The sequence below is a fragment of the Onychomys torridus genome, chromosome 7 (assembly GCF_903995425.1).
Source record: "Onychomys torridus chromosome 7, mOncTor1.1, whole genome shotgun sequence".
Lineage (NCBI taxonomy): Eukaryota > Metazoa > Chordata > Mammalia > Rodentia > Cricetidae > Onychomys > Onychomys torridus.
Genome location: NC_050449.1, coordinates 60447106 through 60463882, shown reverse-complemented (window position 1 = coordinate 60463882; position 16777 = coordinate 60447106). Strand labels below are relative to the sequence as shown.

The following is a 16777-nucleotide window of genomic DNA, read 5'->3' as shown; positions in this document are numbered from 1 at the left end:
GTGTATTTTTACAAAGCTACGATTAGAAATATTGTCTAGACTCATTTCTAGAGTGAAGGTGATTGGTCCCCACTTCACCTGACATAAGGAGACCCAAGAGTAGCTCTGGCCTCTGTACAACATGTCAGGGTAAGGTGCAATTTCTCAGCCTTCAGCTACTGTGTACTCCCAGTGGAGTGTGAAATGGGCTGAAAACACAAACAAAAAACAGTGTGGAATACTCTTTCCAGAAGGGACAAATCTTTCAGTTTAAATATTCTAGTTCCATGGCCTCTGCTAGGGCTCTGGATTTTAAGTACAGTGAGTTTCAGAGTGAAATCTCCTGAATTGTAATGAATTTGTTTGCATACATGAATTTGAACAATACATTAAATCTGGAAACAGTGTAGCTGATTTTAATGGAGTAAATTACCCAACTTGAAAGCTAGTTAATAGGTTTTTCTTTATCTAACAATCAAGATGATAATACTTTAATTTTAGAAAAGTCATTAATCATGCTTTTACAGCATCAATACATGCTATTAATTTCTTTGTAATCATTAAGCTGTCTTATTAGGAAAATTAGGGAAATAAATGTGTCAGCATAAGCATAAAGTATGATTCCCCTTGAATGTTTTCTCTCTTAGGGTATTTAGTAGATGATGGTTACATGTACAGGGCAGGCATAAAGCCACAATTGGTTTCATTTTTATATAGAACTTGTTTTGGACCAGGAAGCTGAGATGAGAACTTAAAAATGTTTTTAAGCATTAAAGATAGCCTGTAGGGCAGGATCTGGGAGGAGTTGGGGAAGAGCACAGATATGTTAAAAATACATTATTTGAAATTCTCAGAGTTAATAAGAACATTAAAAAAAGATAGATAGCTTGAAATGGTATACGACTTTTATCCCAGTGACCTATAATCTTGGTACTCAGGAGGTTGAGGCAGGAGGATCTTAAGTTGTAAGCCAGCCTGAATTACATAGTGAATTCCAGGCCAGCTGGGCTGGATGATGATGGGAGGATGGATGGGTGGGTGGGTAGATGGGCAGACAGGCAGACAGATAATAATAGGTGGTAGGAGGGTTGGGGATTTAGCTCAGTGGTAGAGCGCTTGCCTATCAAGCGCAAGGCCCTGGATTCGGCCCTTAGCTCTGGCAAAAAGAAAAAAAAAAAGTTTGTAGGGATGGGTTCATAAGGAGCTTAGGGACAATTTAAGAGGATAGATTTAATTTTGACTATAGTTGAAAGGGTTATATTCAAACTTGTATTACATTTGACTTACAATTTTAATATACTGCATTGTTGGTTTTAAGACTTCATTTTTGGGGTTCAAAAGCATTAAAATGGCAAAAACATGCCATGGACCTCCTTGTTTCTAATTGTGATGCATCTAGAAAAGTGTTTTGTTAAAAATTTTAAGGTGTTTGGGCTGGAGAGATGACTCAGTGCTTGCTGTGGTACCAGATTTCAGATTCCTAGCACCCACTTAAAAGCTGAAGGGATGTGGATACCTGCCTGTAACCCCTGCTCTGGAGGCGGAGCCAGGGATCTTCAGAGCAAGCTGGATAGGTTGGGTTCAATGAGAGACTCTGGCTTTTGTAAGTAAAATGGAGAGCAATTGAGAAAGACACTGGATGTCCACCTCTGGCCTCTGCACATGCACACACCACTCAGATTCATGTGCAGGAAAATGTTCAGATGATCAGAGTTTTGCTTTGGAACAAAGTGTGAGGTTTGTGATAGTGGGTTTGACTATTGCTCAGTACTGAACAGTGAAATAAATGTGCCCCAAAGGGTGAGAACGGCAGCTCTCAGGAGGACAGGAACCATGACCTGCATCTTCAGAACCTTTTATCTGGTGCTCAGGCATACAGCTCTCTTCCTGGACTATAGCCAAAAGTTTTCCTGTGTACCGCAGCCACTTGGTCCAAGTAAACACACAGAGGCTTATATTAATTACAAACTGTTTGGCCTATGGCTCAGACTTATTACCTAGCTCTTACAACTTAATTCAACCCATTTCTATTAATCTATGCATTGCCATGTGGCTTCGTGGTATTACCTGTGTTCCATTACATCTTGCTCCCTGGCAGCATTCAGTGTCTCCTCTCACTCTGCCTTATTCGCCTTGTCTCTCTGCTTGGATTCCCCACCTGGCTCTATTCTGCCTTTCCATAGGCCATAGCAGTCTTTAGTAACCAATGGTAGCACTACATATTCACAGTGTTCAGAAAGGCCATCCCACAGCACTGGACTAAATGCGTCAGCACTAGTGTATAGTTGCCTTCCCAGGAATGACTCTTGGGTTTGGTAGTAGTGCTTCTCCTTTGTGGGCAATACACACACTTCAAAGGCTCTGTAAGTATCTCCTTACTGCTTAGAGCCATTCTCTAGATGCAGTCAGCCTGTTTTTGTTTTTTGACTCAGAGTGTTGATGTGCAGTGAAGTAGTAAATGTCTGCTGACTGCACTGATGCCCCTGCACACATGCAATTCTCCGTGTATAGAACGTCTCCAGGAGATGCTTCTTGAGGCTGTCCAGTGACATCCAGCACAGCTTCAGCATCCTTACCACTGCATTCCCCTTCCCTGGCTCCTTCACTTCTCTCTCTCAGGAGCCTTTGCTGACTCTTGGTACACGACCTTGGCACTCCCCTTCTTCTGTCTCATCTGGTTTGTTTGGCTCTGCTTTCAGCCACACTGAAATCATCTCCATCCCTTCATTGTTTATCATCTTGAAAGACTTCTTGTCACCTCACTCCATTCATTAAGTCCCGTGCCATTTTCTTCAGAACTCAGGCCATCATGGCCTGTCACAGCCAGTGGCTTGCTCAGTACTTGAGGCCTGAGGCATCTCATCAGTGCTTGGCACCCTCTATTGCCCACCCCATCAGCTTCTAGAATTGTCAGCTCCAGCAGGCTTCCCCCCTCCTAACTGCGCCTTCTGTTGCCATTGGTAGTTTCATTTTGCCGTGTAATTAAAGCTGTTTTCCAAGTGATTTTTCTCATTTGGAAATTAGACACACTTTAATACAATTTGTAATCATGCTCATGTGTATGGTTCTTGCGTTAATGCCTGCCCCTCTTGCTAGCTGGCCAACTGCATGAGTGCAGGAAGCAGATGGATTGCTATTCTTTGTTGGATCTCTAGCAGTCGGCCCAGTACTTGGCAAATTGTAAATGTTCGGAAACCCTTTATTGGGGTGGCAAGATAGTTCAGCAGGTAAAAGCACCTACTGCCATGCCTCAAGACCTGAGTTGATCTCTAGGACACCCATGGTGGAAGGAAAGAACCAACTCCCATGTGCTGAGGCCTATGTGCACGTGTGCACGCACATGCAAATGAATGAATAAATAAATAAAATATAGCAAAATTAAAAAGTCCCATGTGGTTGAGGACCTTTTCCTCATTACCTTCCACCTTGTACTCTGATCCTTCCCAAGCTCCTCCTTGATCAGCCTCTGACGTAAGGAACTCACTGCCCTTTGGTGACTGTTGCCCATCGGATGGCACTGCCGTTTGTTCTTTTCTGTACGCAGCCTCAGGACATGGGCATCACCTCTGTCTCTCTCCAGTCTTCTGCCTGCCCTGTTAGGCCTCCAGCAGCACTCATCTAGACACTCCAGTGTCCTTTTAAGTGGCCTGAGCACTTTCAGCTTCACTTGGGCGACATCTGCCTGTCCCTGGTTCTGTCCAACACTGGGGCTTGTTAACTTCAGAACAGAGCTCTCACTGGCCATTTATCCCCCTTTTTTTTTTCCTTCAACATAGAGTTTCTCTGTGTAGCTTTGGCACCTTTCCTGGATCTTACTCTGTAGCCCAGGCTGGCCTTGAACTCACAGAGATCAGCCTGTCTCTGCTTCCTGAGTGCTGGGATTAAAGGCGTGCGCCAACGCCGCCGCCGCCGCCGCCGCCGCCGCCGCCGCCGCCGCCGCCGCCGCCGCCGCCGCCGCCGCCGCCGCCGCCGCCACCACCACCACCACCACCGCCGCCACCACCACCACCACCACCACTTGGCTATTCCTTATTTTTATTTTTATTTTTTTATGAGCTGAGGACCGAACCCAGGGCCTTGCACTTGCTAGGCAAGCGCTCTACCACTGAGCTAAATCCCCAACCCCTCTTATTTTTAAAAATCACATTTTCTACTTTGCTTGATCAGACACATCATCCTTGGTCTGTCATTGTGAACTCCTCATAGTGTAGTGTTAGCCATACCTCCTGTTCTTAACAGGAGTCCTGTATCCCAGGGTCCTTGATGGGTGGGACTGTATGTAGCCCCATTTCACCTGGCAGGTGTAAGATTATTAATGACTCTGTAGTGGTTTGGATGAGACTGGCCCTCATAGGCTCATATGTTTGGTAGAAATATTTGGGAAGGATTAGGAGGTGTGGCCTTGTTAGAGGAGGTATGTTACTGGGAGTGGGCTTTGAGGGCTAGGTTTTAAAAGCCCACCCCATTCTTGTGCCTTCTACATGCTGATCAAGATGTGAGCTCTCAACTGTTCCTGCCACCATTGCCTTTGATACCCCATCATGAATGCTCTGAAACCATAAGCCCAATCAAATGATTAATTTTATAATTTGCCATGGTCATGATATTTTGTCACAAAATAGAAAATTAACTTAGACAGGAATGCCATTTTCAAGTGTTTAGAATTAAAAATGCTTCTTTACTTACAAAATGATGATGATAATACATGGTCATTATTTATCTGCTTGTCATTTGAAAACTAGACAAGCAAGAAAAATATTCCAATGGAATTCTTGCTTGCTTTATTTGAGAGAGGAGATCAGTTCCAGAACACTTAATATTTTTTTCTTTTTTCTTTTCTCCTCTTTTCTTCTTTTATTTTTTTTTCAAGACAGGATTTCTCTGTGTTGTTTTGGTACCTGTCCTAGATCTTGCTCTGTAGACTAAGCTGGCCTCGAACTCAAAGAGACAGATCACTTATTTTTTTTCCAAGCAAAAGTTGCTAGCTTTCTCTTGTCTCTCTCTCTCTCTCTGTCTCTTTCTTTCTCTCCCTTTCTCTCTCTCTTCTGCTCCCTGCCCCCCATTTTTTTTTTGAGACAGGGTCTCTATGCATAGCCATTGTTGTCCTGAACTCACTAGGTAGAGTAGGCTGACCTGCTTTCAACTTCTTCATTTTTTCCATAACCACTTTTTTTTTGGGGGGGGGGGTCTTGTTAATGAAATAATTTAAAAGTTATACTCGTAAGGAGGTAGCTCCATGAACAGTTTCTCATGTTTATTTTTTAACTGATAGAATGAGAGAGAAAAAGTATGTCTTTACTGTGTATAACATGCTATTTTGAAGTTGTGGCTGTAACTAAATCCAGCTAATTCTTGGGGTGTTTCCTCACACAGTTACAACTTTTGTGATAAGAAGACTTTGTAACTTAGGGGATTTGTCTGACTACAGGATATTATTAACTGTAGTTACCATGTTGCAGATAAGGTCCCTTGGACTTACTCCTGCTGTCAAACTGAAAGTTTGTATCCTTCCATCAGTATCCCCACCCATCCATGCCCTGCTCACCTGTGTTAGGCCAAAGGTAGAAGTCTTTCTTTCACACACATGCACACGAAAGGCATATTTTTATCAGATTTCCTTTATCTGTTCATTCTTTCATGGACATATAGGTTAATTTCATCTTACCCCCAAAACGGCAACTATATGAGGCAACATGTGTTACCTAGCTAGATTTAGTCATTGTATAGTGTATATACTTCTAAATATGTTGTACAAGTTAAATAAATATATTTTTATCTCACTTTAAAGTACTGCAGTAATATGGCAGTGTTGACAGACTGAGGTTGGTAGCTCATATGACATATATATATATATATATATATATATATATATATATATATATATATATATGGTATTGGGTATTGGGTATTGAGTCCAAAGCCAAACGCTAGATAAGGACTCCCTATTTTTAATGTTTGCATAATCTCATGCAGTTTTCCACGATGGCTATGCAGAATACATACATTATTTCTGCCAGTTAAGATCTTGTCTTTCTTGACGCTCCTTATGTGTCATATTCATCATGACAGTTTCAGAGTCTCTTTACCCTCTCCACCCTCCCCTCCCTTGCCATCTTGAGGATGTTTTCTCCTTCCTCAGTGGTACTTTGAACCCTGTAGCACTTTCTGTGTTACAAGGAGACCTGCCTTCCTTTTCTCCTCCCCAGCTCCCCATTCTTGTGGGAAATGTCTTTGGGACAGAAATTTGGTTTATCTTTAGGTTCTTGGTATTACCAACTACTGTACTTGATTATGTCTTTGGTGCTCAAAAAATGCCATTCAACTGAGATTTCAGAGAAACTTGATGAAGTGAAATTCTCATCTTTGTGGATAAGGGGAAGTTTGTAGTACTGGGAATAAAACCCAGGGTTTCATGTATGCTCAGTGAGTACTCTACCACTAAGGCCTATCTCTAGCTACCTTAGAATATTTTTCTAATGATTCTGAATTACAGTTGCTTACTGAAACATGTTAGGAGTGAGTCTCCACTTACCTTCTGAAGATGAATAGTCCTAGATTCAGGGTTACTGTGGTTTGGGTGGTTTAATTGACAGAGTACTTATTTCACCTGGCAGACTTCTGTGAAACTTTTGCTGAAGCTGTTTTTGAGTTTAATTTGCAGAAGAGGCCTGGAGACTTTTCTCAAGTGCAAGGCTCCACTTTCTCGGCCTCCAGCCTTAGAGCTGTCAGACTCCTAGCTTTGGCCTGCTCTAGATGGGGCTTTTTCTATGCTTGTAAGAAAGACTTTGTACGTGCTCTTCATAGACCTATTGCCATGTGTGCATGCATGCACGCATGTGTGTAATATTCACCGGCCTGTTGCTTGTGTTCTTGAATTCATTTTTTTCTTCCTGCTTAATCCTCCCTCCTCAAGATGTTTGTTTGCACTACTGGGGAACCCCAGGTCTTACACATGCTAGACAAACATTCTGTTATTGAGCTCCATCCCTGGACCTTTACATTTAAAAATAATAACAACAACAAAACAAAAAAACCAAAACATGGTCTGCCAAGTGTATAGGCTAACTTGGAACTTTTGATCCTCCTGCCTCAGCCTCCAGTGCTGAAGTGATATGTGTGCACCATCACGCTTGGCATGCTGAAATCCTTTGTTACTGATTTGAATTGTGTCAAAACCAACCTGGATATGAGGTGGGCAGTGATACGGTTAGGCCTATTCTCAAGGCAGCATTTGATGTCCAAGTGCCTTCCACAGAGACGTGTTCTTTTTTCTTTTCTTTCTCTTCTTCTTTTTTTTTTTTTTTTTTGGTTTTTCGAGACAGGGTTTCTCTATGTAGCTTTGCACCTTTCCTGGAACTCGCTTTGGAGACCAGGCTGGCCTTGAACTCACAGAGATCCGCCTGCCTCTGCCTGCCAAGTGCTGGGATTAAAGGTGTGCGCCACCAACGCCCGGCTAGAGACATTTTCAAGTATTTTTGTTTTTTTTTTTTTTTCTTTTTTTTACTGAGACCAAGATTATATTTTTTCCTCAGTGCTGGGAATCAAACCATGGCCTTACACCTGATAGGTAAGTGGTCTACCACTCAGCCACATCCCCAGCCCTTGTGTTTTGAGACAAGATCTCATGTGGCCCAGGCTGTCCTTGAACTTCTGATTTTCCTGCCTCTACCTTCCAAATGCTGGGATTGTAGGCCTGTGGATTTTGGGGGTGAGTAGGTAGGGGTGTATACTAAACAGCATTGAGCTAAGACTCTAGCCCTGAGAGACTACTTTAGATTTGGGGAAAACAACGTCAGGATTTCTGTCACGGAAGACACTGAAGGGAGTCAGGAGTTCATCATGTCACCGCCTCCTCTGTCTAGTCTTTTCTTCTGAGAAGGTCGGTATGGGCAGGAAGTGTGGATGGCTGCACTGTGGACAGTGACCAGTGGACCAGTGTTTGGCCTTCCTTTTGAAGCATGTTTTGAAGCAGCATGCTCACCCTCCTGTGTGGGAGTTCAAAGCTACCTCCTGATAGCTTTGAAGAGCCAGTGCTCAACTTGACCACAGGTGACTGACCTCTTCTGTCACCAGGTACCACCATACGTGTGACCCTCTACAGCTGTTTGCATATTGAAAGATAAGAGCAGAAAAAGAGGCAAGGAGAGGATTCCATGGTTAGTTTGAGATATGTCTTTGCTGTAAAAGCCCGAATCAAACAGAAGGCTCAGCCTGCTTTCTGTTAGCTTAAGTGAGTGCTCTGTGATAAGCTCTCCTTTTGGCTTCTCTGGCCTACCTAATTTTTCTTCGGTGACAGGAGAACAAATAGTAGACCGTCCTCTGTAGATCACAAAGGTCGACATTACAGAGATGCCCCTGTGGCCACAGCCGTATATTCTTCTCTTGATGTGTTTGGGAGGTAGGGGGTTATAACTGTGTCCCACCCCAGGATGCACACTCAGCCACCTCTGAATGACAGGCTTATTTAACCTGCTGTGTCTTTAACCTGAACATTTGGACAGGAAAGAATGCTGAAGCAGGACTTTCGCGAGAGCCTTAGTTTGAAATTGTTTGAAATTGTCCTCACAAAGCTTCTTGGTACTGTCTTTACCAAACACCTCCTTCTAAATATAAAAATGTTGAAAGTAAGAGTATATGTCTAGAGTTAAAAATGAACCTCCCATGAAGTCCATAGATAGTTTTGGTGGTTTTTTTTTTCCCTTGATAGTGCCATACCGACTGGCCATCTAAAAGCTCCTGGTTGATCATTCTGCCTCCTTCAGAAGTGGCCTTCCTGCCCAGTGTGTTGACAGTCACTTCGATGGGTTAGTGTAGCGGTGTCCTTGGTGTGTAGCTAGCAGTGCGTGCTAAACCATCCACAGCGGAGAACAAATAGCAAGTGCGCACCCCGGCTGCCCTTGGGTAGGTGTTTAAGGTTTGAAAATTGGGTTGTAAGATTGAGCTGTCAAGGGAGGGCTTTACCAGTACATTTTCTGTTTCAGTTTATGTTTAGCTGTGACTCATATTTTTTTTCTAGTTTGACTCCCCTTCCCCCGCCTTTTTTTTTTTTTTTTTTTTTTTTTTTTGAGACAGGGTTTCTCTGTGCAGCCCTGGTTGTCCTGGAACTCTCCTTGTAGACCTGGCTGGCCTCGAACTCACAGAGATCTGCCTGCCTCTCTCCTGAGTGCTGGGATTAAAGGCATGTACCACCAGGCCCAGCTAGTTCAACCCAGTTTTGGGTGGATTTAAAATAAATTATTTTATTGTTGTATTAGAAAAATGTTACCTTTCAGCTAGAGTAGGGGATTCTGATTGAGACTCAGAAAAGATAGTAGTGATGAGCTAATGCCACTTTTGACTCAAGGAAAAAAATAACAAAATCCTCATAGAGCATTGTAGGATACACAGTGGTTTTTTGTTTGTTTGTTTGTTTTTGTTTTTGTTTTTTTTTAATGAGACAAAGGAAAGGAAACACCACCTCTGAGATTCGCTGTAGGAAAAACATAAGGGGTGGGGGAAACAAGGAAATTCTAGAATTTCCATATATGGTCAGGGGAGGGTAGCTTCTGGAATTGCCCAAATGTTTCCCTTTTCACTGAACAGCCCCAGAGGACTGACTCATGATTGATGTCTGAGTAGAAAGACACTGGGACATCTAAACCTGGTTGTGGATGGCAGTTCACATACAATCCTCCACCGATGCCTGTGCTTATATGTTTCCTGGGGAGGGGATGATAATGTCCAAGTGAGAGCCATGATGTGGTTTTGCCTGGCTTGCTCACACAGTTTCAGAATGTAAGTAAAAGCACATGCGAGTATCAATGAACCTGAAGTTTGTATAAGACTTTGGCAGAGACCTAAAGCATGTTCTAGTGTCTTAGGCCATCCTCCCTTCCTTTCTCTGTCCCTTATTTCCTCCTTTTTTTTTATCTTTTCCTTTATTCCTTTTTTCTTTCCTCCCTCCTCTTTGGAGTGAAAAGGGATTATCTAGGTCCTGACAGTTTCCGTTAAAAAATGTGTGTGTATGCATGTTCATGTGTCCACGAGTGTTTGCGCATGTGAACATCGACACATGCACGGGGCTTAGTTGTTGAGGCATGGTCTCTTGTTCATGCTGTATATCAGGCTAGTTGGTCCACGGGCTTCTGGGGACTCCTGCCTTCCTTGTCCATCTTGTGGGGACATGCTGGGATGCAAACTACCAAGTACATCTGACTTGTGTGTGGATTCGGAGGTCCTCAACTCCAGTTTTCACACGTGCACACTTTATCGACTGAGCTGCCTCCCAGTCCCTATTCTCCTTCCAAACCGTCTATTTCTAGCCTGTACAAAGATTCATTTTCATCTATGTACTTCTCAGGTAGTACCTGAGATTGTACTACATGATTCTTCTTTCTTCCTTCAAAGAAGTTCTTGGAAGTGTGTATGTCTTCTAGGTCCCTTTTCATTACCCTAAACACATGGGACACTGGGTGATGACTCAGTGAAGGTCCTGTGATAATATGCTTTAGGTCAGCTGGTTGCTGCTTGGTGCATCAGTTCTCTGTGCAGGGCTGAATGCTCAGACAGTCCGCTGTGCTGCCTAAAGAATTTCTTGTTCAAATCGAGTTGGTATCTCTAAACTGGGATGTGTGCCTTTTATAAATCTAGTAGACTGTTTTTAGTTATAGACGAGTTAGCGTGCGTTTGTAAAGATAATAAGAAAAGGGAAATTGTAAATTTTAACTTATAGTATGGAGAACACAGACAGATCGATATACATACGCACCTGCACACAGAACTAGTCTTTTTTCTAGCCATGGAGAATTCGTCCATAAGTCTCTCCAGCTATTTATTTATATTGTGTTGGAACTTACAGTGAGTAAATTCTGTTTCTTAAGTCATTGTCTACATTTTTGTTTTATTCTATTTCTCCTGTCTGTTCTCAAGAACGAAAAAGAAATGTCCTTGTTCTTGAGATCAACTTGTAAAGTGTAGCGGTTCCTGCTATTAAACTTAAGCCTGGCCATTCCTTCCCAGATACCGTGGTTGGAAGGCAGAATATCATGCAGTTATGAGAGCTTGACTTCAGTTGGAAAAGAATCTGGCTGCAGAACTTCCTTGAAGATGGTTGTGCGAAGTGCCAGGTCCTGCAGTCTCTGTTCTGGTTGTGGGCCTGGCCAGGGGCGTGGCCAGGGCGGTTCTCCTGCCTCCAGTCTTAGGTGTTCTGTTTCTCTTATGTAACTTTGAGATGTGAGTTTCTGCTTTTGAGAGTTCGTGTTTCTTACTTTTCCCTTCTCACTTAAAAACTGCATGTTATTCTCCTCTGATCCCAAAGAAACAAGGAAAGCTATTTTCTATGGATTATGAGTATGGTATTTCTTTTTATTTCTCTTGTTTGTTAAGTGATCTTCAAAGTTGGACAGCATACATAGAGCTCTTCTGTCCTCATGCCTCCTGTCACATTATCATTAGGCCCAGGAGGACATGATCATTCCGATGACCTTCTCCATGCCAGACAAAGAGATACCTGCTGTTGCTATGAGACCAGTTACCGTATTTACCCCAGCTCACCAGCTGTGGCCCTGGGAATCTAGCTGTTGAAGACATCACTTGAGGTGACCTAGAGGTCTGCCGTGTTCATGCCCACCCTCTTCCATTCTCAGAGATAAGCTCACGTGTAGCCTCATTGTGAGATATGCTTAATGGGAAATCTAATTCACTGATGTACAGATTTTATTTTAAAATAGATTTTTGTACTTCGTTTCTGTTGATTAAGGTGTTCTAGAAGTGGTCTTGGAATTTCTCACTGAACTACTTGAGTTTCCTATCTCTAGCCTTGTTCTCATAACCCTGCAGTTTTACTGAAAACCGGTGAGAATTGGCAGAAGATGCAGAGGAAAAAGGAACCATATTATACTTACTCTTAGAGATTTGTATTACCTAACAGTCCATACAAAAGGCAACACCATATGTTTTTCTTCTCTGTGATTTCTCATGTTTGTTATCTGTTCTCACCTTTCCCTTTTTGGTTTTTCAAGACAGGGTTTCTCTGTGTAGCTTTGCGCCTGTCCTGGATCTTGCTTTGTAGACCAGGCTGGCCTCAAACTCACAGAGATCCACCTGCCTATGGCTTTTCCCTTCTTGAATGTACATATAAATGTTTCAATGTGGTTCCTAAATATTGATTCCTGACTGAGAGTTTTGACTTCTCACTTATGCATCCGCATCCTTCTTTAGCCAAAAGATGGCATCAGAGCAGTTGGCCTGACCGCTGCCTCAGTGGAGCATGTTTTCCCAGGGAAGAAGGGCTCTCACTGGTCCTATGAGAGTTGATGACATCTGTATTTCTCTTGGTGTCACTGGGCCTGATTTTCTATTATCTGTGCTCACGGTAGCTTCTTTCATTTGAAGAAGGAATAATCAAAACACCTTATCAAGGAGGGTACATATAATTAGTCAGGTAGAAGGAACACAGATATGCTGCCAGGAGACTAGTGAAGAGATGGTAGGAGTGGGCCACTAATTGGAGGGCTCAGCATGATGAGAGTGAGGTACTTCTGTATGATTATTTTCCTGTGATGCAAAGTTGTAACAAAACTGGTTCTTTATGTTCAAACAGCTGAATAGGGTCTAGGGGTTTCCATCAGAGGTTTGTTTCTTCCCCTCTGCTCATCTTCCCTTCCTTTCTCCCTTCCTTCCCACAGTTTTAGTACATAGCCCAGGCTAGCCCCAAACTCCCAGTCCTTTTGTGACTTGCTAGTGCTGGGATTATAGGTACTCATCACTACATCTAGTTTCCTCTGGAACTTTCTAATCTTCCCTGCTATTTATTCTAGAGCTGTTTGGGGGTTTTAAGATAGCATTTAGTTTCCTGTGTATTGTATGGTGCTTTTAGATCACACAGGAGACACCTCTGAGTGCGTTGTATGGTAGGTAGCACTGGGCCTAACAAGTCTAGATCCATAGCCAGGTTTGGAGAGTCATGTGTGGCTGTTCAAAAGCAAGGGGGAGAAGAAAGGACTAGTGGTTTTGGATACGTCTGTGCGAATCCCAAAAGCTGGAGAGGCTTTCATCATGAAGGTGCTTCTTGTGTGAGTAACTGTTTTCTCCAGTAGATGATTAAGTTATTGATTACACTAATGTGGTTTCCTTTACTTCAGCTTTCTTTAATTGAAAAGTAATGTAAAATAAAATCTGATAGACAAGTTTTTTTCTCCTTCAGAAGAGGGAGGGTTATATTATTATATTTGTGCATCTTTGTATCAATAGCCAACATTCATATCAAAAGCAAACTCATTTTGAAATTCATCTTAATGTCAACATTCTTTTCTCTAGATCAGTGGTTCTCAACCTTCCTAATGCTTCAACACTTTAGTACAGTTCCTCATGTTGTGGTGACCCCCAACTATAAAATTATTTTTGTTGCTACTTCATAACTGTAATTTTGCTACTGTTATGAATCATAATGTAAATATCTGATATGCAGGAGATTTGATATTCAATCCCATGTGAAAGGGTCCTTTGACCCCTAAAGGGGCCATGACCCAGAGGTTGAGAACCACTGCTCTAGATAGACAGTTGAAAGCTCACATAGTAATAACTGCTGCCAAAATAGACATGAGAATTCAAATTGACATAGTTGAGCTCATTGTGCCGGCCAGCCCTCTCACTTTTAGTATATGATTTTAAGAAAGGTACTTGTTGAATCCTCCTTTTCTCCTGTCTAAAATGTAGACAACATCCCTGGGGCAGATTTGTTGTTGGATGGTTGTTTTGAGAAGTGGTAAGGTGATTAAGTGTTTAATACATTGACTATCTGCCACTAAGAGCTACTAAGAAGTACTAGTGATTTTTATACATTTAAAATTTTTCTTTGAGAATTTCATATACAAATATAGTATATTTTGATCATGTCTATGCCCCTCCTCTCCTCCATTTCATCTCATCCTCCCTTCCCATCCTGTTCTTTTCCCAACTTTATGACCTTTTATTTAATTTACTTTTCACAAACCACAGAGTCAAATTAGTGCTACTCATTTGCACATGGGTTTACTAGAACATGGGCAAGCTGCCAGAGGATATACCCCTGAGGAAAACTGTCTCTCCCTCTCCCCAGCAGCCATCAATTTCCAGGAGCTGCTCAGCTAGGGATGGGCCTCGGGAGCCCCTTTCCTATCCAGGCTGAACTGAACTGTTGAGTGGTTTAGTTTGTGCAGGCAGTCATAACTACTGTGAGTTTGAGTGCAGTGGCCCTGTCACGTCACAGGACACTTTCTTAGCAGCTGTTCCCAACCTCTGACTCTAAACTCTTTATGCCTGCTCTTTCGCTGAGCCCTGGGGAAGAGGGAAGGGTGCAGATGTCTCGTTTAGGGCTGAGTACTCCAGAGCCACTTATTCTCTGACCCTGATCAGGTGTCTTTGTAGTAACCCCTGTCCACTGCAAAAAGAAGCTTCTCTGGTGAAGGCTGAGAGTTGCATGGTGTTGTTTTATTTCAGTTGACACAAGCTAGAGTCACTGGAGAAGAGGGAGCCTCAATTGGGAAAATGTCTCATGAGATCCAGCAGTAGGGCATTTTCTTAATTAGTGATCAGTGCGGGGAGGGCCCTGCCCATTGTGGGTGATGCCATCCTTAGGCTGGTGGTCCTGGGTTCCTTAAGAAAGCAGGTTGAGCAAGCCATGATGAGCAAACCAGTAAGCAGCACCCCTCCATTGCCTCTGCATCAAGTCCAGCCTCCAGGTTCCTGTCCTTTCTGAGTTCCTGTCCTGGCTTCTTTCAGTGATGGTCTACAATGTGGGAGTATAAGCCAAATAAACTCTTTCCTCCCCAATTACTTTTTGGGCATGGTGTTTCATCACAGCAATAGAAACTCCAACTGAGACATATGGATATAAAGATAAGCACTTAGAAGGCAGTTGGATACTAAACTATATTATTAGCAAAATAATAGTAGAAGTTTCTCTTTTAGGACCTATAGGTACCCATGGGTTCTTGGTCAGATTTACAGTACCAGGCATAAGTTCTCTCCTGTGGAGTAGGCCTTAAATTCAATCAGAAATAGGTTGGTTACCTCATAACATCCACACCATTACTGTACCAATGGGCATATCTTGCCAGGACAGTTATTATTGTAGCTCAGTGTTCGCAGCTGAATAATACTGTTTAGACTTTTTCCCCCTAGCCAGCCCTAGTGATTTTTAATGCTGATAGCCTATGCTATAACTGTCAACATCTTTATCTGATGAGCTGGGGAAGTCTTAGGAGACAGTCGAGGGATATTATTTTGATTCCATTATGCAGGATCATCTAACCTGAGACTCATTCTATTCTTTGTACAATATGTGCTCTAACCATTCTAAACTGATTTAATGGGCAATTGCTCCTTCATGTAAAGAATGCGTTTCCATTCCCTTCATTTACAGTAAGGTCGGTTACAAAGTTCTGGCAGACTCTTCCACATTTTGTGGTCGTTCTTCCTCCGCTAGTGAAGCGGGCACTGGAGAGCACCGCAGATGGAGGTGGAGGACAGGCAGGCACCTGCTGGAGCGGTGTTTCTTCTGTTGGAATTCCCCTTAGGTCTGACTTCCCAGTCCCGCTATGCTCCTTTCCCTACAGAACACAGAGGAAGCGCTGACTTACTGTCTTCTTAGTGTAATACACTGTAGTTTCAACCACACTTACGGTCTTGAAGTTTTATTTTACTCTCCCTCCATCCATCCAAGATTGACCTTTCCTTACCAGCAATAGATTTTAAACAACAAAAAAAGAGTATGTGACCTTTGGCTAACCTCCAGAATGTTCTATAAACCAATTTTTTTTTTGGTGTGAATTGCAATTATTGGGTCATGAAATCAATTTAGTGTGTCCATAACGACTTTTTGTTTTTAATAGAAGGGAAAAAATAGTCCAGAATGTAAGAATAGAATGCAGAGAATCCACTTTATGTACAAGGTCAGCCAGGCATGATGGCTCACCCTTTGAGTCCAGCACCCGGGAGACAGAGACAAGAAGGAGCTTCAGGTCTGAAGCCAGCTTGGTCTACATAAGGAGTTTTAAGTCAACCAAGGCTACATAGTAAGACAGTGTGGAAAAAAGTATAAGTCAGGTACAATCTTATCAAACTTTGCGCTTGCTCTCTCTGTCTCTGTCTCTGTCTGTGTGTGTGTGTGTGTGTGTGTGTGTGTGTGTGTGTGTGTGTGTGTGAGAGAGAGAGAGACAGAGAGAGAGACAGAGAGAGAGACAGAGAGACAGAGACAGACAGAGACACACAGAGAGAGAATGACATAAGTATTTCTACCCTGTGGGTCAGAAAAGCTTGAAAGTCATTACTGTCCTTTCATTTGCCACTAAAGATTCAGGTCATCTTTAAAACAAGTCCTTTCTACAGAGGCTGCATTTGACTGGACAGATTCCCTTTTCTTTGAAAGAAACTGGCCCTTTTCACCGCCAAGGCTCTATTGACGGAGCTTTGGCTGCTGGCTTGACTGGCTGTGTTTTTGTTAAGGTCTCTTGGGTAATAAGCCTATTGTCTCTCTTGGTTTTGGGCTTCCTGCTTTTTGGTCTTTCTCCGTGGACCCTGGAAGCCCTTCTGGTGGTTGGAGCAATGGCAGACAGACATTCCCACACTGACTTCTGCAGCCTACAGTTCCGTGACTGTTTTCCAAGTTGTCAGAAAAGGTGGCTTCTGAGAAAAGTGATACTTTCCCAGCCAACGGGAAATCGTCAGTTCTTGTTACTTTGCTGGTAGTAGTGCTTGTGTATTAATCTACCTAATATAATTACAGTTGGGGTTTATCTCACTGTGGGTATTTGTTTTGTTGTATGTGGAATTTAAAAAA

At 42.7% G+C, this 16777-nt stretch overlaps 1 protein-coding gene across 1 annotated transcript in view; it reads left to right on the top strand.

The window, feature by feature from the left end:
- The window catches only part of Rab8b (RAB8B, member RAS oncogene family), a 70701-nt gene that overhangs the window by 13733 nt on the left and 40191 nt on the right, over window positions 1-16777 (top strand). The gene's annotated exons all lie outside the window — the stretch shown is intronic.